We start from the raw sequence: 21,859 nt of genomic DNA, 5'->3' as shown, positions 1-21,859 counted from the left end.
AGAGGGAGAGAGGGAGAGAGAGAGAGAGAGAGAGACTGTAATTAGTGCTCAGGGTTGACTGCCACATTCCACATCTGTAAATGACAGAGTGCATGGTGGAGTCGTAGCCCCTCTCTCTCTCTCTCTCTCTCTCTCTCTCTCTCTCTCTCTCTCTCTCTCTCTCTCTCTCTCTCTCTCTCCTCTCTCTCTCTCCCTCTCCCTCTTTCTTCAGGGTTGCAGTGGCCTCTAGTAGTTCTAGTCTAACAGGATGGAGAGAAGAGACACTTCTGCCTTTATCACGTATGTTTTTACCTTTCCTTGGACTTCAGGCTCAGTTTGCAGGGGGAGAAATTCTATTGTTATTTGTTACCTGCAGAACAATGAAATTACACTGCATATTAAAATGTACTGTAATTCAATATGGGCTATATTACCTATTTCTGCTTCTTCGGTCTACCGCTGTTAAAAACTAAACTATATATAGTCGTCGTGTGTGTGTCTTTGTGGTTGTGCGTATGTGTGTGCGTGTGCGCATGTTAATGGGGTTGCTGTCAGGGATCTGATGGATGGGTTTGGATGGAGCTGCGATGGTGACCCTATTGGGGGAATGGGTGTGTGTGTGTGTATGAGTGTGTGTGTGGTATGTATGCGCGGGTGTGTGTGTGTGTGTGTGTGTGCGTGTGTGCGTGCGTATGTGTGTGTCTGTGCGCTTGCGTTCCGGTCTAAATGGTCTGGCTGTGCAGGTTACTCGTGGGGACTCTCGCTCTCTCCTGCCGGATGGTGATGGATCGCATCCGAGTGTGGGCCCTGTTGTCTCCTCACTCTGACAGTTGTTCCTGCTTGTTATCATGACGTAAGCACCTTTATCACACTCCATATATACCTATGAAGAATATATATATAAATAATATAGAATATAAATGTACCGTAGAATAGATATATAAAATTATTTTCTTTACAGAGTATGATAACTGATTCCATTATCTAATAAAAACCAAAAAAAGGTAAGGTAATGGGAACTGGTAAATCAGTTTAAACTTTCTCGTTAATCAGAGGCTTTCATAATGTCAAAACTTGTCTGTAAATATAGTATACAAAGTCGTGTTAAAAAGTGTTGCTTTATTATTTATGATAATTCACTTAGTCTTGGACTCCAGTTCTCCATGACAACCAAATACAGTTTTTCTGCTTAGTTAAAGAGTTCATCCAATCAGTGCCTTGGTATTGCCCTGATCATCCAACTTTTATCCTTTATTTCCCCAGACAATTGGCTTTGCTAAAGCTCGTATACAGTAAATGTCTATAGTTTCAGGATTATGGAAATGTTACTTCTTCCACTCATCCAGAGGTTCACGACAAAGCTATGAAATGAAAGCTCGAAGGCAAAGAAAACTGCAGAATTCATTTTTTTCCCCTTTCTTACTTAGAATGCATTGAATGGAAGCGCTCCTTAGTTAACGAGGTTTGAGCTCATTTTCTGTGGAGTGCATCTAGTATTATGTATAACAGACAAATGGCAATCAAAGGGTGAAAGTCCTTCAGTGCTGGGTGAAGGTTAAATGCTCGCGTACGTCTCCTTTCATAGAAAGCCCAAAAACAATTGGCTTAATACAATGAATTGCCAAGTGGCCTGTCGATTATTACTTAGTATCATTTCCCTTTTAAACTTCGACCTTTCATGGGGTGTTACGCATTTTATATTTTGAGATCCTAAAAAATTACTATCATAATAAGGAAATAGGAAGTACAGATATAAATCATGTGGCAACTAGCCTAACGGCCATTATCCTGGCAGTGACTCATAACGTTTACAGTATATGTAACTATTTACTACCAAGTCATTCGGCAGATGGCTTCTTTCCAAATGAAATGCCAGTGGTGTCCAATCGGTTCATCAAGGAGCACGTAGGGGGGAGTTGGGCATCTTGTTCAAGGTAGACCGCGGACATTAGGGATCAAGCCCAAGACCTTTAATAGACCCATAATATATACAAACTCCCTAACCACAGCACCGCCCAGTGAGTGGGTTGTCCAGAAGCATCTTTGACCTTCACTTTGTGAAATACTATCCCACCAATTAGCTGACATATTGGCTCCTTATTTGCCTCCCACGCCTCCGACTCCGTCGGCGTATGTTTGCGTGCGCAGTGGGTTGCGTGCACGCTGCAATGAGCCAGCCAGAGTGCAAGGAGAACCAGCGGCCCGTGCACGGGCGCAGTGCACGGGCCGCTGGTTACAGCCTTCCAGCTGGTGTGTGTTGTTGCTGCAACCTGCTTCCTGCAGCATGGCTCGTGTGATAACTGTCAGAGTCGCCCAGCCCGTCTGGTGCTGTCAGTGGGCAGGTAGCGAAGAAGGTGTGTGTGAGAGAGAGAGAGAGAGAGAGAGAGAGAGAGAGAGAGAGAGAGAGAGAGAGAGAGAGAGAGAGAGAGAGAGAGAGAGAGAGAGAGAGAGAGAGAGAGAGAGAGAGAGAGAGAGAGAGAGAGAGAGAGAGAGAGAGAGAGAGAGAGAGAGAGAGAGAGAGGGGGAGAGACTGTCAATGACCTAACGTCCTAATGTTAATCTGCCTGTGTCACTCCCCACTTGTATGTGTGTGTGTGTGTGTGTGTGTGTGTGTGTGTGTGTGTGTGTGTGTGTGTGTGTGTGTGTGTGTGTGTGTGTGTGTGTGTGTGTGTGTGTGTGTGTGTGTGTTGAACCTGTCCATCTGTCCCGATAGTGCAGGTCCTAGATGAACAGTAGATATCGTCTGGCTATCCCTGTTGATTGGCCAGTGATGGCATATTCCACTTTCATAATTTATTCCACTCTCATGGTATGTTTCAATTAGATTTTTCTATTGATCCCGTCGTCTGGTTAATACAAGCGTCAGACAAGTAAGACAGGCACAGATCAGGAATGGCCACACACTATGGATGTGTCGGATTGGTCTTCGGTCGTATTGATTGTACAAGGCGACTGACAGTTGCATTGGAGACACATAAGTGTACTTTACATGTCCGACAGAATATTCATGTTATTGTATTTGCTTTTAGAGACATTCTTTTTTAACCTGCTTTCGCGCAATATGAACACCCTTTAAAAGCACTCTGTTGAGCCAACAGAGTGCTTTTAAATTGAGTGAGGTAGACAGTGAAAGAGCTAAGAGATTGCTTGTTTAAATATGATAATACTATTGATCACAACTGTGAGCTCATATCATGGAGCCTGTAGAGAATTTACCGAAGCAAGAAGTTGGAGTAACCGGAAATCCGGCATGCACGCTGTAACTTTGAGCATCCTGTGATCAAGATATCATCTCTGATACTCTAATATTGACTCTGCGGGTAACCCGAATTAGTTAATTAAGTTAATTAGTTAAAATAATTTTCCAGTTACCCTTGTATCCGTGTGATGACTCTGCATATTTCTGCGCCTGTGGAGAGAGATGAGAGCGAGACAGATGGGTAGAGAGAGACAGTGTGAGAGAGGAAGAGAGTTAGAGAGTGAGAGAGGTAGACAGTGAGAGAGCCAGCGTGAGAGATGAAGTCAGAGAGAGAGAGAGAGTAGACACAGAGAAAGAGAGACAAGGAGAGAGGGAGGAAAGGAGATGTCCTTTCTTTGATCTCATCTAAGCTTTTATCTCAGGGTTTATTCTTGGTCTCGTAAAAGATGATATCGTCACTAAGGCATACCAGTGTCACACACAAAGACACACACACACATACACATAAACACGCCTGCGGACACACACACACACACACACACACACACACACACACACACACCCATACACACACAGAGGCAACTGTTTGTCTTTGATCTGAATCCATGGAAGTGTTGTTATGGAAACACTGGGAGGCAAGACTACCTTAGTTTCCCTTTGTTCAACTTATTCTGTTCACAAGCCCAATTACATCACACACACACGCACACACACACACACGCACACAGGCACACACTCACACACACACGTGCCTGAACACACAGACACCAAATTGAGGCGCTGGCAAAGACATATACAAACAAGCACCCTGCCTTGCCGAAGCAATTACTAAAAACACCTCTCGCTAGCCTAATGATTTAAGCTCCTTTAAGACCAACAGGCAACATTACAGGCACAGCTCAAGGTTGTGAGGGTTTGTGTGTGTGTGTGTGTGTGTGTGTGTGTGTGTGTGTGTGTGTGTGTGTGTGTGTGTGTGTGTGTGTGTGTGTGTGTGTGTGTGTGTGTGTGTGTGTGTGTGTGTGTGTGTGTGTGTGTGTGTGTGTGTCTGTTTTGGAGGGGGGTCATTACAATATACGTAGTTGTTTGTGAAGAAGGAAGAGAAATTGGATTATGTTGAGCTAAAATCGTTAGTACTATGATATAGCATGATAGTATTTGACCCAGCGTTATAATATTATTTATTGATTTTTTAAGCAATTAAAAAAATTTGAGCAATGATAATGATGAATGCAACCATTCAGTCATCCACATTTAGTGACTTTTGCTGACTGATCTTTAAAATATCAGACTATATCTATTGCTATATCAAATGCTGACTTATAACACGATCACTCATCCAGGTTCCAAGATCCTTCTAGGAGGGCTTCATAGTGGGCCTCATACAATCTGTACTTGACCCTCACTCTTCATCATCTCTCCTCCGTTCCTGGCAGGCATCCATAGCTTACTGTGTGTCTTTCACTCTCCCCAGCTGTACCACGCGACAGACCCCCTGCTCTGTATGTGGCACAGGGAGAGATAAGGCTGTGAACGTCTATGGAAATCCTTTCCGTCACACACTGGCAGAGCCACGGAATCGCTGCAACACCCGCTGTGTGCACAGAGCTCTCTATCTGTGTTGGCGCGCTTTATAGATGGACACAAAGGCGGGGAGAGCCTGTTCCTCACCGACGACACGACTTTGTCTTTCTTTAACAACACAAGCAGCGATCCATGACGTGGCATCCAATTTGCAGCACCACCATCAACAAGGTAGAGAGTGGGTGCAACCAATCAGGATTCAATCAGAGTTTTGGATTGAGGTGGTGTTTTGCTAATACGTTGAGCTCGGATCAGGGCGACTTAATCACCTCTCAGGAACGACACTCCTCTAGCGGCTCTCATTTGTCTCCAGGGGGCTTCCAGCGACACACTGCAAAAGACGGTTAGAGTCGCAGCAGGAGACTAGTCCTAATTTATAGTCGCCGTGCATGAACAGCGAGAGCCAGTGTGAACCGAGGATGAATTCATCACGGCCCCGCATGCAAAGGTTCACACGGTGAAATCAGCGTTTGAACACAAGTGACGAAATCGCTCTTCATATGTAGCGGGTGACCAATCACGCTATGAACTGAGCAGGAGGGCCGGGCTTACGTCATTTCATCTGTGTGCTGGCTCGCTCAGTTCACCAACGGCCACTATGAATTATGTTTGAATCTTCCAGCTTTAGTTCCAGCCGCTCAGACCCTTAAACTTTATGCAAATGCTTTGCCTCATGGTTCACCGACGACCAGTCCCAGGGAAGACAGTATTTATTAGTAAAAGGGTGGCATCTGCTCTCCTTGACCTGTTCCGGGAGACGTAAGTAGCACAATTCAAGCAGAAAAGTGCAACCTCCATCCCCTGCATAAATGTCAGTCACGGTACATTGCCTGCTAGCGAAGCAAAAATTGGGCAGACAAGCCCAAACGAGACAGTGACTACGGTTAGCTGTGACATCACTCGGTCTGATCTGAGGTTAGCGGCAGGGCGGGAAAAAAGAGGGAGAGGAGGCTGTGTAGTGCTCGCACATGAAGTCTAGTTCCAAGCTATAATTGTTTATTACAATACGGTTACTAGATAATGTAATGAGGTTGTGTTGGTGCCTGTCCGTACATGCGCGCAGGGAGAGAGAGAGATCTTGAATGGACGTGCGCTGTTGTGATCCCCGTGTCCGTGAATGTATGCCACACAGCCTTCCCTGTAGAGCGAGCGATGGCTGTCGAGCTGCCTCTAACAGTGTCGTATATCAACGCTACAGTCGGGATCAGTCGGGATCAGGTCGGCGTAAAACCCTATAAACAACCAGCGTGCTTCGGCTTCAAGCCTCGTAAACAAGGCGCTGTGTTTTCAGAAAACGAATTTGCTGCTTGTTTTACTGTCCAATTAAACCACTGGCGTTGATGGCAATCTAGAATGTTTGGTGCATTCCATTGTCGGGGTTTGCTGAGATGCACTCTGGGTAAAAAAAGCAGAGCGTCTGGAAGTGACACATAAGAGACATAACAAGACGTGAGAGCTTATCCTGAATAGCTTTGAAGTTTGTTTGACGCTGTCACAACCCAAAGACAATGGCTTGCATGAGTAAACCGATCAATGTCCAGTTGTCTGGTTTCTAGGCTAACCGATCGAGCTAACATTGTGCTCCCACTGCATGATTGGCTGCGGAATTGAAGGACACGTTGCTGTTGAACTTGCCTTGCAATGCAGCTAATGTGTTATTTGTACAGCTTAAGCAATAGGCTACTGAGATGTAACACAGCTGCCACTTCCTCTTAAAAAGAAGCAGTGTGATCCAATGATGGTCTTTTCAAACAGCAAGGTTGACTGAAAATAAATACAAAGGCCAGTCACATACTCACGCATACGTCGGTTTCAATCAATAGTTTTAAATTAGTATCACAATCCCCGATCTGTGTGTATTGGAATATTGACATTTGAGAGTGACTGCTGGTGCCTGACAATTGTAACTCTGTGAGAGTTTGGGTGTGTGTCCAATGAATTCCCTATGCATGTATGTGTAGGCATCCTATTATCTGATATGGGTCTGACAGGAGACTCTGTGCCTGAGTGCGGGCCTGTGTGTGTGTGTGTGTGTGTGTGTGCGTGCGTGTGTGTGTGTGTGTGTGTGTAGGTGGGTGTGGTTGTGTGTCTGTGTGTGTCTGCCTGCGTCTGCATGTAATCAGGCATGTCTGTCTGTGCATATTTGTTTGTGCATTTGTGCGTGATTGCGTGTGTGAGGGTGTGTGTGTGTGTGTGTGCGTGTGTGTGGCTGTGTTTATTCCTACGTTATCTGTGACAGATAGTTACGAGCAGACAGACTGACGCTCACTGCTTGCCTTGGGGCGGGTAGAGCGTGTTTATGAGAATTGCAGAGAGAGAGAGAGAGAGAGAGAGAGAGAGAGAGAGAGAGGGAGAGGGAGAGGGAGGGAGAGAGAGGGAGAGGGAGGGAGAGAGAGAGAGAGAGAGAGAGAGAGAGAGAGAGAGAGAGAGAGAGAGGAGAGAGAGAGAGAGAGAGAGAGAGAGAGAGAGAGAGAGAGAGAGAGAGAGAGAGAGGGGAGGGAGGGAGAGAGCAAGGGAGTGCAGGAGAGAGATCGGGGAGGGAAGGGGAGAGAGGGATGGGGGAGAGAAGGAGAGACAGAGGTTGATATTGAGGGAGGGAGCGAGAGAGGGAGCGAGGGACAGCAAGAGAGAGATGGGGAAAGGAGGGGGAGGGTGATATTGAGGGAGGGAGGGAGAGACAGACTAGGCTCAAGCCTCCTCACCCCTTCACCTCCGTCCTTCTCTCCTCTTCTCTCGCTCTAAATCAGTTCATGGTTTGGTATTGCTCGCCTTCTTTTAGCTTTTCTCTCTTATTTCAGAATTGCTAAGTTCAGCCTTTTTTATATTTGAGTTAAATCCAATGAGAGAGCTATACCTGTAAAAGCAATATACTGTACACGGTTAAGCTCTCATTGCTATACTTCTGGTTTGTACAGTATCTGCTTGATTTAATTTGTGTTTGATTGCACATTGTGTGTGTGTGGTGTGTGTGTGTGTGTGTGTGTGTGTGTGTGTGTGTGGTGTGTGTGTGTGTGTGTGTGTGTGTGTGTGTGTGTGGTGTGTGTGTGTGTGTGTGTGTGTGTGTGTGTCTTTGTAAGTTGGGGTAATACGATATGTAAGTGGAGTTATGAGTCAGGGTGATGGACAATGAGATAGAAGGATTAACAGGATGAAAATACACCACTTTCAAGAATACAGTCGTGTGTGTGTGTGTGTGTGTGTGTGTGTGTGTGTGTGTGTGTGTGTGTGTGTGTGTGTGTGTGTGTGTGTGTGTGTGTGTGTGTGTGTGTGTGTGTGTGTGTGTGTGTGTGTGTGTGTGTGAGTGTGTGTGGGGGTTGGGGTGTGGGTGTGTGTGCATGCTTGCATGTGTGCGTGTGTATCCACAAGATAAAGAGTCCATGGCAGATTAATAATGGGGACCAGGGGAGCCGGGTTAAATTAGGTTGGGTAGGAGGACTGAGCTACCTCCCCCTTCAAGCACACACACACACACACACACACACACACACACACACACACACACACACACACACACACACACACACACACACACACACACACACATAATGACTGTACCACTGGCAATTACCGTGCTTTCATCACCGCGGAACAATTATATATTTTTTTTATTCAATTAAAATGAGTAAAGAACACCCTACTGCACTCTCTCACTCGAAGCTCGGCTGTATCTTTATCCCTCTCTGGCCAATCATCCTGCTCCACCATGTCTCTACAGAGCAGACCTCCATCCCCCCCCCCTCTACACACAGAGGAACAGCTCCTCCCCGCTCCACACGTACAGTTCTTTGTTTCCCGCTCATCTTTGATGCCGGCGCAGCCTTTTATGTCCGTCCGTACGAGAGCACATCACTGAGCTCGTCAAAGGGATTCAAAATGCTAAATAGCTGATTCCGAATCTGATAGAATTCCTTTACACGGGCGGTGCTATTTTGTTAGCAGTCCTTTTGATATCGCATATCAAAGGAGTCGATTTGTCCGTGATTCACCGAGCGCCGAGCTGGCGATGTGGTCGGTGCCCCGTCCACGTGTTAAGATTGAAGGAAGACTCACATTTTCTGCCTGTCTTCCTAACATGTTTTAAACCAACATCTCTATATCCCCTATGAGGATTCCCGACATGTGTTCGTTACAAATGTAAATGACTGAGGCTTTGAATATACAATATAATCCTCTAGACAGGTCTTTGATCTTTTATTCATTTGATATATCAAATGTTTACATGTGGCCTTCTCCTCACACGGGATATCACGTTTTTTTGTTTTCTTTTGCTTGGTTATTTTGTTTTTATTGCACGCTCCGATATTAAAAAAGTAAATCCGCAAGCAACTGATTCATGCTTATTTTATATCCTGTATATGTTCTGTACTATGATTTTATTGCCGCTAATGTTGCTGCATTATGTGGAATATCTCCCTTGCATCGATATTGTTTTTATTTCTTATTCAGTTTGCTGCACTGCGGGGATATTACTTTTGTACTTAAAGTTTGGTCAAAGCCAAATATGCATCCCTTTTTAGTATAGGACACAGTCCACAGTTCACCTGAAACATATAACAAAAAATATATATAAAAACATATATATTAAGCAAAATAGGATGTTTATACAGGGATTTGGGGAGTTCTGAAAGCGTATTGGATTTGTTTTGGTCAAAGGGACTTTAGGAAGTACAGGGACATATGAGAACCCGTAGGGACGTGAATGTGCCATTACAACCTGGCTGTAAGGGACCTAAACCTTCCCCACAAAATGCCATCCTGACACAACAAGCACACGTGGTGTGGAGGGGAATTGGCTTGACTTCAAGTATGATGAGTTTACACTTCCTTAGGCTACAGTGTTCCTTTAAAGTATTACGATCACTTTGTAATTAAGCAGATTGCCGCATCAGTAATGAGTGTGTGACTTAGAAAATGGAGTGGCCCATTGAAGGGTCATTAGAGTGCTTGCTCAGCCTGCTGTGGTCCTTTTGCAACACGTTTTCAGAATTTTTTTGAGGGGATGGGGAAACAGTTACTCTCACAACAATAATAATAATAGTCATAATAATATTTAGGGTATACTGTACAGGGGGCTGTACAGTCCATTTGGGAACTGCTCATTTTGAATGTGGCTGCCTTTGTATGGACTCTGTGTGGAGTCTGACGTTCAGGGGCTGCTCAAATGGTCTGCCCAGACCCCTTAGGGAACATTGAAGTCGAATGAGCGACGTTCAATGTTGATAACTGGAATTAGCTTCCGGAAATTCATTCATTCCACATCACAGGATGTTGTCGTTGTTGTCAAGAATCAATGGCCTGACGTTTGCCCATCGTTCTGATGTCCCATCCTGTCCCTCTATCACACAAGCCTGTAGAACGTCTCGTGGTGGTTGATGGCTTTTTAGATGAGCATGTTCATATCACAGGCACAAAAATCGTTGAAAAATGATTCAGAAAATGCTAATTTCGACATGATTTTGCTTGATATGCCATTATGCACACCCACACATACAACACAATTACACACACACACACACACACACACACACACACACACACACACACACACACACACACACACACACACACACACACACACACACACACGTGTATTGCATTGATTTGTGATGCCGGTAATTAGAGTACGGAGCTTTAGGGAGGATCAATATGTTTCATCAAGCCTTAACTTTTGATCGACTTCTGCCCATTCGGAAAGAGAGCAATGTGCCCGGATTCATGCCGAACAATATGCCATCCAAATTTCAGATCCTTCAGCTCAGCAATGCACTTTTCTTTTTGAAATTGAGGCCAGTAATTCATTCTGATAGAGTGGTCCAATTGGGTAGAGCTGGTCAATAACTGATCAATATTGTGGATGTGCACGTGTCGCTTTTTCTCCATGCAGGCTACTGGTTTTGTGTTTGATTTATGTGTGGTGGACTGTGCTAAAATCCAACAGCAAGTAAGATCAATGAAGTAAGGGGTGTTGAACTCATTGCCATCCACCTTTTTCTCCCAATCTTGGGGAACAGTCCATGGATTTGCCTTTTCTCTGTTGCAATTCTCTGTACATAATATGGAGCCATAGCCTTGCAAAGGAATCATCTGGCATGTTATTTTGATGGAGTGGTGGATAATTGCTTCAGGAGGTATTGTTCCAGGTGAGGCCAACCGTGTTAACACACTTATTATGCAGGTGTTATAATGCTGACTCCTTGTGCTATGCTATATGACCAACATTACCATAGTTAGTCATCGATATATTATGTAATATATTCAATAATATGATGTTTTTATGGATGAATAGATAAATTGTGAGGCTTTTAAATATTGAAAAATCTTTCATTTGGAAATCGTTTAACAAACTTGTATTTGAAGTGCAGGATCTGGATCTAGTAAGAAAAAGCTCCATGCAACAGATTTTCCAGTAGTTTAAGTATTTATTCATAACCACAAATCTACGAAAGCAAATGGTCAAGGAGGCACTGAACCACTTCTTAAAATCATTAATCTTTCTTGCTTTAATTTCGCCTTGATACCAATGCCTTGTTTCATAAACTACACTTCTGTAATTCTATAATTACAAGCAGGTTTTCGATGACCCTTTAAAAGGGTCGGCAGTATAGAAAAATAACATGCATAAAAATGACAGCTTAACATACAACATACAAGCGAATGCTTTCCAATGCATGTTACATTGCAGAATGAAAGCAAACCAAAGTTGCCCAAGCCCTCAGCCAGAATTGATATTCTTCTGACAGTGCGTCTCAGCACTGGAAGGGATTAGTGCACATGTAGTACCCTGCTAGAAATCTAAAGCCTGGATTCCTCCGTTTGGAGCCGTAGCAGCCTCTTTGTACCTTAGGTTGCTCTTGGCGGTCCCAACTCCCTCCAGTGCACCGCTGTCACTCACACTTTTATACCAGACGGAATTACAACTGCATAGAACCACTGCCTGTCCAATGAGATCACAGTTCATTGCACAGTGGCGGAAGGACATCGCCGTATGAAACAGTGCAATCCACGGGGGAATGAACTGTGTGTGTGTATTTTATATATCAAATAAGAGACGCAGGGAGATCCAATAGAGGCAACTGGAAATGAAAAAGGAAAGATGGAGGTAGCAGAGACAGAGAAAAATACATTGAGCAGACTGGATTAAATGAAAGGATGAGTTTTGAGTTGCTCCGTCTCTCTGATGGTGATGACTTTCTTTCTTATTTTTTTTCAACACAATGGTGAGAAAGTTAATGGAGTATAAGGAGAAGCAGTAAGGCTTGGCAGAGAAAATAGGTGAATTTCATATGCATAGAAAGCAAAGGACAAACTGCAGTGTGTGTGTGTGTGTGTGTGTGTGTGTGTGTGTGTGTGTGTGTGTGTGTGTGTGTGTGTGTGTGTGTGTGTGTGTGTGTGTGTGTGTGTGTGTGTGTGTGTGTGTGTGTGTGTGTGTGTGTGTGTGAGTGGGTGGGTGGGTGTGTGGGTGTGCTTTTGTGTTTGTGTGTGTGTGCAACATTATGCCGTACACGAATTGTGTACAGTGTCATGTGTGTGACAGCAACCTTTAGGTAAATTATTCCAGTGCATGTTCCATTCTACCGTACTATTTTGAGGTTTAGAGCTAACATCAATAACTGGTGGGAAATACTTGGGCGTTATGGAGGTTGAGGAAAATCTCTACCTGTCTCTCTTCGTCACTCTCTCTCCTTCTCTCTGTGGCTCTCCCCGTATAAAAAAAAAATGATACCAGAGCATTTTGCTGTTACAGTAGACTTCAGAATGGCAGTATGCCATTGTACTCATGAACTGTGTGCATACTCGAGTCTATATCTGTCGGTTATCATGTGCTTTCAACCACACACATGTGACATGTGTGTGGTTGGTAAGCACAGTGAGCCAACAACCGCACACGCACACACACTTGCCAAATATGTCTAGTATCATCAGTGGTTTGCGGAAAAAAGCGCTTTCCGCGGCAAAGATAAGGCCACGGGGGTATTTCTGTTCAAAGAGCAGGGGTTTCTTCAGCACATTTTCATGTGCCTGTGCTGTGAGTGCAAGTGGAACCATGCGATTCTCCATCCTCTCTAAGCAAGCATTTTTCTTCATTCTTCCCTATGAAGTTACCATGGGAATCTCATTCACACATAAGTCTATTGAACTGAAAGGGGATTTGGCAAGTAGAGGTCTCCAGCCGGTAAATAAAGACACTTCTTATTCAGAGTGACCCAATGAGACCGGGCCGAGGGTGTTGCGGTGGTGGGAGAGACACCGAGGTTGTGGGGAGAAGTGGTTAGTGTCATGCTGACAGCGTTGCCCCCCCCCCCCACCCCCCCCCCCCCCCCCTGGGTCTGTGGAGATGCCAGGTGACAGGGCTGAGTCACCCCCGCTGACCACTCGATATGGAGTTTCTGCTCCAGCCGCCGAGAGGAGAGCTCTGGGACCGGTGCTTGGTAAAGAGGGAGAAGTGGGAGAGGACTGCCGGGAGTTTTGAAAGCTACCGACACTTTTGTGATCTGTGGGAAACTGAGCTGACAAGGGCGCACACTTTGTTACCGTTAGTTTGGAAACACACTGCTGCTGAATGACAAAAAGCCACCGCACGCCAACACCCACACAGACAATCACACAGACACACGCGCACGCACACACACACACACACACACACACACACACACACACACACACACACACACACACACACACACACTTACAGTGGGAAGGCATCAACATAAATATGCGCTGTGCATTTTATTTTATTTTATTCTGGTATGTGTGTTTATGTGTGCGCATGTACGGGTGTGTGTGTGTGTGTGTGTGTGTGTGTGTTTGTTTCATTTTCAAAGATAACCAACATTCTACCCTGACAACTGCTAAATTACAGGAGAGCCGAGCAGGAGGAGGAGGAGGGAGGATGAGAGGGGAGTGGAGGGGAGGAGAGGAGGAGTAGGAGGGAGGGATGAGAGGGGAGTGGAGGGGAGGAGAGGAGGAGGAGGGGGGGGGGGGGGGGGGGGGGTGAGAGGAGAGAAGAAGAAGAAAGGACAGGAGTGGGATCAAGAGGAAAGTCGGAGGGAGCAGGAGAAGAGTAGAGGTGGAGGGCGGAGTAAGGGGGAGAGGGACAAGGAGGAGAAGAGGAGGACAGGGGAGTTGGGAGAGTGGGCGGAGAGGAGGAGAGGAAGAGAGTGAGTGGAGGCAGGAGAGGAGATTAGTGGGAGTCGGGTGGGGGGGGGGGGATCAGACGAGTTGCGGAGATGGAGGAGGAGGAGGAAAATGAAATGGAACCGTAAGAGGCAGAGAGAGACTCTGGAGATCGGCAGCAAGAGAGGGCAGAATTACGAGCAGGGCGGTAATGAGAGGTGAGCCGTACACAGGCGCTGACAGCATCTCTATGACTAGTGGGCCTTTTTACGGCTTTGAGTCAAGATGCGGAACCCAACGTGTGAGAGTGTGGTGATTACCTATCGCAGTCCTGGCTGTGGCCTCCTTATGATGCTCATCATTATTATTACTGGGAGCAGCTTACTACTGACCTCTTCACGGGGGAGGCTCAGTCACGCCTAAGGGAGACAATGTCATCAGTGACACAACGTTAACTTTTATGAAGTGTTTACGTATAGATTGTGCATATTTTACGATAATAATATAAAGGGAACCCATGCAGTTCCATACACATTGCTACGCTTTGAATAAAGGGAGGAATAATTACACGATGGTGAGCCCGTTTAAACTGAAGGAAAGGGGAAGTTAAGAACAAGATTGTGTATTTGCTTAGTTTGGTGTGTGAGTTTGTGTGTGTTTGTGTGTGTGTGTATTAATGAAGCCCTTGTTAAAGTTTAATGTCTCCTTTTTTCTAGTTGTCAAGGAGATTTACCGCCTAGCTCCCCTGGGAAAAAAAAACACCTGGGTCTGTGACCAAGCACCTCCACACAATGATTAAACACACACACACACACACACACACACACACACACACACACACACACACACACATTTATATATACCCACATTGTCGTCGTAAACTCTCACACCTCCTTTACTCTACCTTGTTATTCAAACCAGATGCAGGAATGAAAGGTAGCTATTAGTAAATTACTGCAAAACACGGATAAGGTGAATCTCAAGGTCTCTGAACAAAAAATACGCTTGATATCAATGTATCTAAATAGGTGTGTATCAACATAGAGGGGTTTAAAAGCTTGTGCTGCTTTAATGTAATTTATGTTCTTTGAGGGAATAGAGTTCTCGTATATCCATATGTGCTTGGTTAAGACCTATCATTTCATTTTCTGTAACCTGCACGGATATAGCAAGAATTTAATCCATCTAATATGAACACAATATTCTAACCAACCTCTAAATATGGATTATTTTGCAAGCAGCTGGACGCAGTGATTAGGTACATTAATGTTTACAACGTAAGCACAGTTCAAGTTCTTCACGAGTTTTTGAGTTCTATGTAAGTGTAATTTACTAAAACCCAGATGTATCACCTTAATAGTGAACTCCAGTCATTTACTGATTTAAATTATTTAGCTGGCTTTTATTCCAAACCGTAGTGCACTCCTTGCCATTACGCCTTTACGGGTGGCAGCTGAGCGGCCATTAATTATTTTGCTTTTATCATAAACTAGGTTTTGCTGGCTGCTGGCATTCTACTGTGCATTTTGAAGGCAAACCGGAGTTACCAGTTTATTATGAATTAATTAATTACCTAATTAATCAATCTGGCTTGTTTTATTATAATATTTTAGTGTGTGTAGTAAAATACATAATTGTGGTTATTTTTTTAACTGAGCACATTCTGTTCCCTCAAAACACCAAGAGCCTAAAAAGTTCAATGGGCATTGAAAATCCTCTGCGTTGATGTACATGTATCTAGAAACGTTGAGATTCAACATATTCGTGGTTTGCAGAAAGGTAGAATTGTCTGTTTCATTCCTGCGACTGGGTTGTGATATATTGTGCCTTGACGCTACATATAAATGAAGCCACAGCTTTATACAATTCTACGTAATGACTACGAGAACCACCAAAAAAAATGAAAATGTCCATTTGATTCGCCTGTTTGTGTCTCTGTTTTTCTCACTTCCACTTCATGTTGCGGTTCCAACATTTTGTTTTTTCAGTGAGTCATCTTTGATTATCTAACATCTAGGAATTCACTAGTTTCATTTTTTTAAGGCAGTCCAGCCGACACATGATTGAAACCCAGATCGAATGTGATATTAAAATGAGACAGCAACACCTTCCTTGAAATCATGCTGATTTAGTTACAGGTTTGCTGAGAGTGTGGATCGCAAGTCGGATTGCAGAGTGACATTTCCATGCGAGGGATATATGGCCCTCCGGTTCTATCCAGCCTTACTGGTAGAGTGTGGTGTTAACCCTGCCATGGTTAGGTCTTAGATTCTCACTTGTGCAACCCATGATTGGAATATATGGGGTTTGTCAAATCGCGGTATTGTAAGGCGCTTTGGATAAAAGCTTCCACTAAATAGCATCTGTTATCTTAATCTTAGCAAGGCAAAGTGCATTTTACTCAGCGATGTTAATCTTTCACCTTTTCGACCTGCTTGTCAAGGGAGATGTTGTTGTGTACAGAAGGGTCCACTGTTATTCCCATCACAGCAGTGTGCATAAAACACATTATTATTACCAGCGCGAACCCATTATTCTTGGTAATTGCGGTATAGTTAAAGTTTTGAGGGGAGGTGATGAGGTATGACTCATTTGCATATTCATACATGTTGGCGTTCAAATTAAGTTGCAAGTTGGCCCAACATATTTTTCATTTTTATAATATTTCAGTCATTATATTTGAACACATTAAATACTATTTGTAAATATGTATGCCCGGCCTTTGAGGGCTCTTAAGTCTCGAGGATCAAAACTGCAGAATATTAACTCTGGAGACACATTGGGCATGGAGCCATGCTGGAGCCCAAAGAGTTGATGTGATAAAAGAAACTGAGCCCATGTCAGGGGAATTATTTCTGATGGTTACAAAATCTCCCATTTAAATGAGGCCGAGAGTTAAAAGATGGCTTCTTCCTTGTCTGCCTTTGGGTTTTAAGCACATGATTCCGTCCGTCCTTCATCCATTTGGGAACAAAGGAATGGACAGCATAACGGCCTGTTAAAACACACACACACACACACACACACACACACACACACACACACACACACACACACACACACACACACACACACACACACACACACACACACACACACACACACACACACACACAACCCACCACGCATGCACACACACACACGGGACCACAGACAACCACACACGCACGCACACATACGCAACCACGTGCACACACACACGCACACACACACACACACACACGCACACGCACGTGCACACACACCTACACACACACACACGCACGCACGCACGCACGCACGCACGCACGCACGCACGCACGCACGCACGCACGCACGCACGCACGCACGCACGCACGCACGCACGCACGCACGCACGCACGCACGCACGCACGCACGCACACGCACACACACCTACCCCCACACACACACACACACACACACACCTACACACCTACACACACACACACACACACACACACACACACACACACACACACACACACACACACACACACACACACACACTCCCCTCGACACACTCTGTGTCTCCCTCTATAGAATTGTCGACATGAACAATATGCAATTGCGAAAAATAATTGCCCCTGACTTCAATCTCATTCAAACCAACCCCCCTTCCTCCCGCCCCTCTACACACGCATGCACACACACACACACACACACACACACACACACACACACACACACACACACACACACACACACACTCACAAACGGGGCCTTAATGATACATTTCATGCATCCAGTCCTACGTAGTTGGCCTCCATTACGGTGTGTGTGCCACTGGACATGAATAATAGAAGATAATATTGTGCTCAGCCACAGCCCCACTTCCCCTCTCTCTCTCTCTCTCTCTCTCTCTCTCTCTCTCTCTCTCTCTCTCTCTCTCTCTCTCTCTCTCTCTCTCTCTCTCTCTCTCTCTCTATAAATATATAAAGACCTGTACGTCCGTATCGCTGTGTCTCTATCCACCGCCCTGTCCTTTAACCGTCTCTCATTGTCATTCTGCCCCACAGGGTTACCCAGGGAGGAAGAGAAGAAGAAGGAGGAGGGGCTGAGGAGGGTCCAGACGGCCAGCCGCCCAGGAGAGGACGGCCTGAACACACTGGAGGAAGAGGAGACGCACAAAGGAGGAGGAGGAGGAGGAGGATAGTCCCAGCCCCAGCAGAGTCAGATGACAGGAGGAGCAGAAAGAGGAAAGCTTCTGAAGGACCAGTGATCAGGGAGCCAGGGATAGAGACATAGAAATACACTGTGTAGAGAGAGAGAGAGAGAGAGAGAGAGAGAGAGAGAGAGAGAGAGAGAGGGGTAGAGAGAGGGGTAGAGAGGGAGGAGGGGGCAGTGGATGGGGAGAGCCACTCGCTGACACCAGTCCAGGCGTTGAAGTGGTTGCCAGTGAGGAGGGGGGGAGGTGGAGGTCGGTTTGGCGATGAGGATGATTGCGGTCGGGGAGGGAAGGGCTGAGGGTCTTAGATAGGAAGGTGTGTTGGGGGGAGGGGAGGGGGTAAAATAGCAGAGGAGAGACCAGGGCATTACAAAGTGGCTGATAGAGAGGTGAGAGTGGAGAGGGATAGGTGGAGGAAAAAACTGTAAAGGAGGAAAGAGTGGGGGGAAGTGAGAAATATCCCCCAAGACAATCTGTGAAAAAGCACCAGAGAGAGAGAGAGAGAGGGGGAGGGGGGAGAGAGAGAGAGAGAGAGAGAGAGAGAGAGAGAGAGAGAGAGAGAGACGGAGATAGCAGGTAGAGGTGTGGAAGCAGCTTGCAGCAGGCTACTGGGGTGGTGGTGGGTGGGTGGGTGGGGGAGGGGGTGGGGTTCAGAACAGTGGAGATAGTGGAAGGGTGGGAAGAGAGGAAGACCAGGGAGTTGAAGGGGGGGTTTTATAGAGAAGGGATAAAATAGAAGGTTCTGGATGGTCTCCACGGCGCTGGACAGCAGGTCCCGCCCTTTCAGAGATGGCCTCCAACTTTAACGACATCGTCAAGCAGGGCTATGTGCGGATGCGCAGCCGCAAGCTTGGGGTGAGTGGTCTCTTCGTGTGTGTGTGTGTGTGTGTGTGTGTGTGTGTGTGTGTGTGTGTGTGTGTGTGTGTGTGTGTGTGTGTGTGTGTGTGTGTGTGTGTGTGTGTGTGTGTGTGTGTGTGTTTCCTCATTATTTCTCCTCTCTTGGATTCCTTTGCATTGTGGGGATGGTTACGAGTGTGACCTTTGAGCCGGATTCGTCCCCAGAGCGATCAAATGCAGCACTGTTACATCTGCCTATAGTTTTAGAGCACACATTTGCATATAAACTGCTGATGCGTGGGGCGAGTATTCCAATTCACAATGATAATGTGTGCGCACGCACAGCGTGTGTTTGTGTGTGTGTGTACGTATGTGTGTGTGTGTGTGTGGTATGTGTATGTGTGTGTGTGTGAGCGGGCTTGTGTGTGTGTGCTTTTGCACACGTGTGTGCATGGGTGGGAGACTTGCCTAATGGAGGCAAGAAAAGCACCAATCAATGTGCGTAATCTGCTGTTTTTGCCAGCTCCCTTCTTCTGTTGGCCTTCTAGAACTGACTTACAGTGTTTACCCTCTAAAGTATGAAGACACACCATATCTCTTATCTGACGAGAGTTATACCTCCTTAATGGACTCTTTACTGTACAGGGAAATGTGTTCCCTAATGCAAGCGGTATGTAATTTGGTGGACAATCAGCCCAATATTTGTGTAACAATTCAGCACGCATTAAGGGAATATAAAAGGCCTTATCTGTGATTACCTCAAGATGGCTGCATATTTTCCCATGCATTTCTATTATGGACTAATGATTGGCCATTCAATCCTATTTGTACAGCGCAATTGCTAGCATTTAGCCTCCATGTAGCACACCATTCCAATCCCCCCTTGCTTGGGGCACCAACACCCAGAATGCTGGACGTTTCTCCCTTTTCACATTCGAGCTGGCTATTAGCCAGAAGTTTATCCAATGGACTCAACCCTGCTTATCCTGATGCGACGATAGTGACAGTGTAGGGGGGGGGCGGTGTTGCGGGGAGACGGCTGGTGGGTGCATCACCGCACACATGCTGGCAGGGAGCTTCTGCAGCCCCCCCTCAGCAGAACAAGCGGGGGGAACGCGGGGGATTTGATCCAGAAAAGGTTGGACGTCGGAGTCGGCGCAGATTATTTCCCCGGCTAAAGTCTCCCAAGGCCAGCTAGCCCTTTGGTCCCCGGGCAACATCCACCCCCTCACTCCCTCTGTTTCTCTTCCTCTTTGTTTCTCTCCCTCTCGTGTCGTGCCCTCTCTCTCTCTCTCACACTCTCTCTCGCTCTCCTCCTCACTAGAAAAGGAACATGTCCCCTGATGATGTCAAGACCCAACCTCGAGCCATCCCCCCCCCCCCACACCCCCACCCCCCTGGTCCTCCCCTCCACCCCCACACCCCTCGCCTCAGTGTTGACTCGAGCACCTTGGTGCAGGCGGGCTGAAAATGCCCTCGGCTGGGTTTTGGCTGAAGCGATCGATTAGTCTCGATCTCCCTCTCAATCTCTCTTTGTCCATCAAACTCTCTCCGGTTATCGAACTCTCCCACTTTTTTGTACCTCTCTGGTCTCTGGTTCTTTCTCCCTCAGTCATTCTCCTTTCTCTCAAACATTTTTCTATTATGTGTTTATTTATTCATCCCACGATGTCACACCTTTGGACAGATACTCAAGGTTTCTCTCTCTCGTTCCAGATACTGTCGGGGGATAGAGAGTTGCATTATGATAACAGTACAATGCTGCCGTGTGCATTTATAGAGGTACTGCAGGAGAATCTCAGAAGAAGTACAACTCGTAGAAACCGACAGAAAGACAAAAGGGTGTGGAAACAGGGAAGACGTGGGCGTAAGGTTGATGGACTCACAGGGAGGTCAGTGGAGAAGCTGTCTTCAAACTCTCGGTGGGAGTAGTCTCCTTAGTCACAACCTCCTCCTAAGGCACATGAGGGGGGGGTGGGGGGGGGGGGGGGGGGGGGGGGGGGTGTATCAGGGGTGGGTGGGGGGGGATTCTGCAGCTGAGGTACTCTCCCTCGGGGGGGTTGCGGTATAAAATGCTCTCCATGTCACACTTCGTTTGTCTCACTTGAGGGGGCACCTGATCCGTCGTCGCCACGCCCCAAGAAAACAGCGGTTTGCAGGCTGCACTGTACTGGCTCTCTGGTGCCCTGGTTTTATCACTGTAGCGTGTTCCTCCAGCGTGGTGCTGGCTACTGATGCTAGCCCTGTATGCAAGGGTTTACCCCCCCCCCCCCCCACACACACACACACACACACACACACACACACACACACACACACACACACACACACCCAAAGCTGATGTTGGGAAGGACTTGCCTTTTAGGGTATTTCTTATTTGCCGATATTTCTTTTCAGTTACATCGTTATTGTCTTTATTAACTTGGTCTTTACTTGAACATTTATTTTAATTGATGCCCATTTTCGGTCTTCTATGTTCTTACAATTTCGGTTAAATTTAGTCAAACGTCATTCATATTTGAACTTGTTAAGTGGATGTCATAAGATTGTTTTTTATCATTTTATACAAAACTTAACAGGATAGCATTGCTGCAGCAAACCACCAGTAACTCATTTTCAGATTTCTTGTTATGAAATATATGCACTGGTAATTAGTTGAACTAGGTCAGGGCCTGTTCAAAACAGGACGGTTCTGAACAGGCTAATTCCATGGCCTCCCGTTTTGTTGCACGCAGCTTTCTCGAGAACAAACAACAAACCAATTCACACTCGACACTGCACTACCTTGAGTCCTTTGGCAATACCCCCGTCATGCAGACATGCTGGAGTCTGTACGAAGTGCCCTGAGGCCCCGCCCCCCTGAAGCCCCGCCCCCCTGCTGCTGCACACAGCAACCGATAGTTGTTTATTTTGTTCACAGTTTATTAATATTGAACGTGTCTGTTTCCAAATTGGTCGACACTGCACTTTCACAACAATAATCA

At 46.0% G+C, this 21,859-nt stretch overlaps 1 long non-coding RNA gene across 1 annotated transcript in view; it reads left to right on the top strand.

Annotated features, from left to right (window-relative positions):
• LOC132472121 (uncharacterized) overlaps positions 1 to 20,850 on the top strand; it is a 26,913-nt gene extending 6,063 nt beyond the window's left edge. Inside the window, exons 2-3 of the long non-coding RNA XR_009528997.1 lie at positions 17,890 to 18,129; positions 18,160 to 20,850. This is a non-coding gene — a long non-coding RNA (uncharacterized LOC132472121). The remainder of the gene's footprint in view (positions 1 to 17,889; positions 18,130 to 18,159) is intronic.
• The last annotated feature ends 1,009 nt before the right edge of the window (positions 20,851 to 21,859 follow it).

Source organism: Gadus macrocephalus, chromosome 14 (assembly GCF_031168955.1).
Source record: "Gadus macrocephalus chromosome 14, ASM3116895v1".
NCBI lineage: Eukaryota > Metazoa > Chordata > Actinopteri > Gadiformes > Gadidae > Gadus > Gadus macrocephalus.
This window is presented reverse-complemented; position numbering and strand designations above follow the sequence as displayed.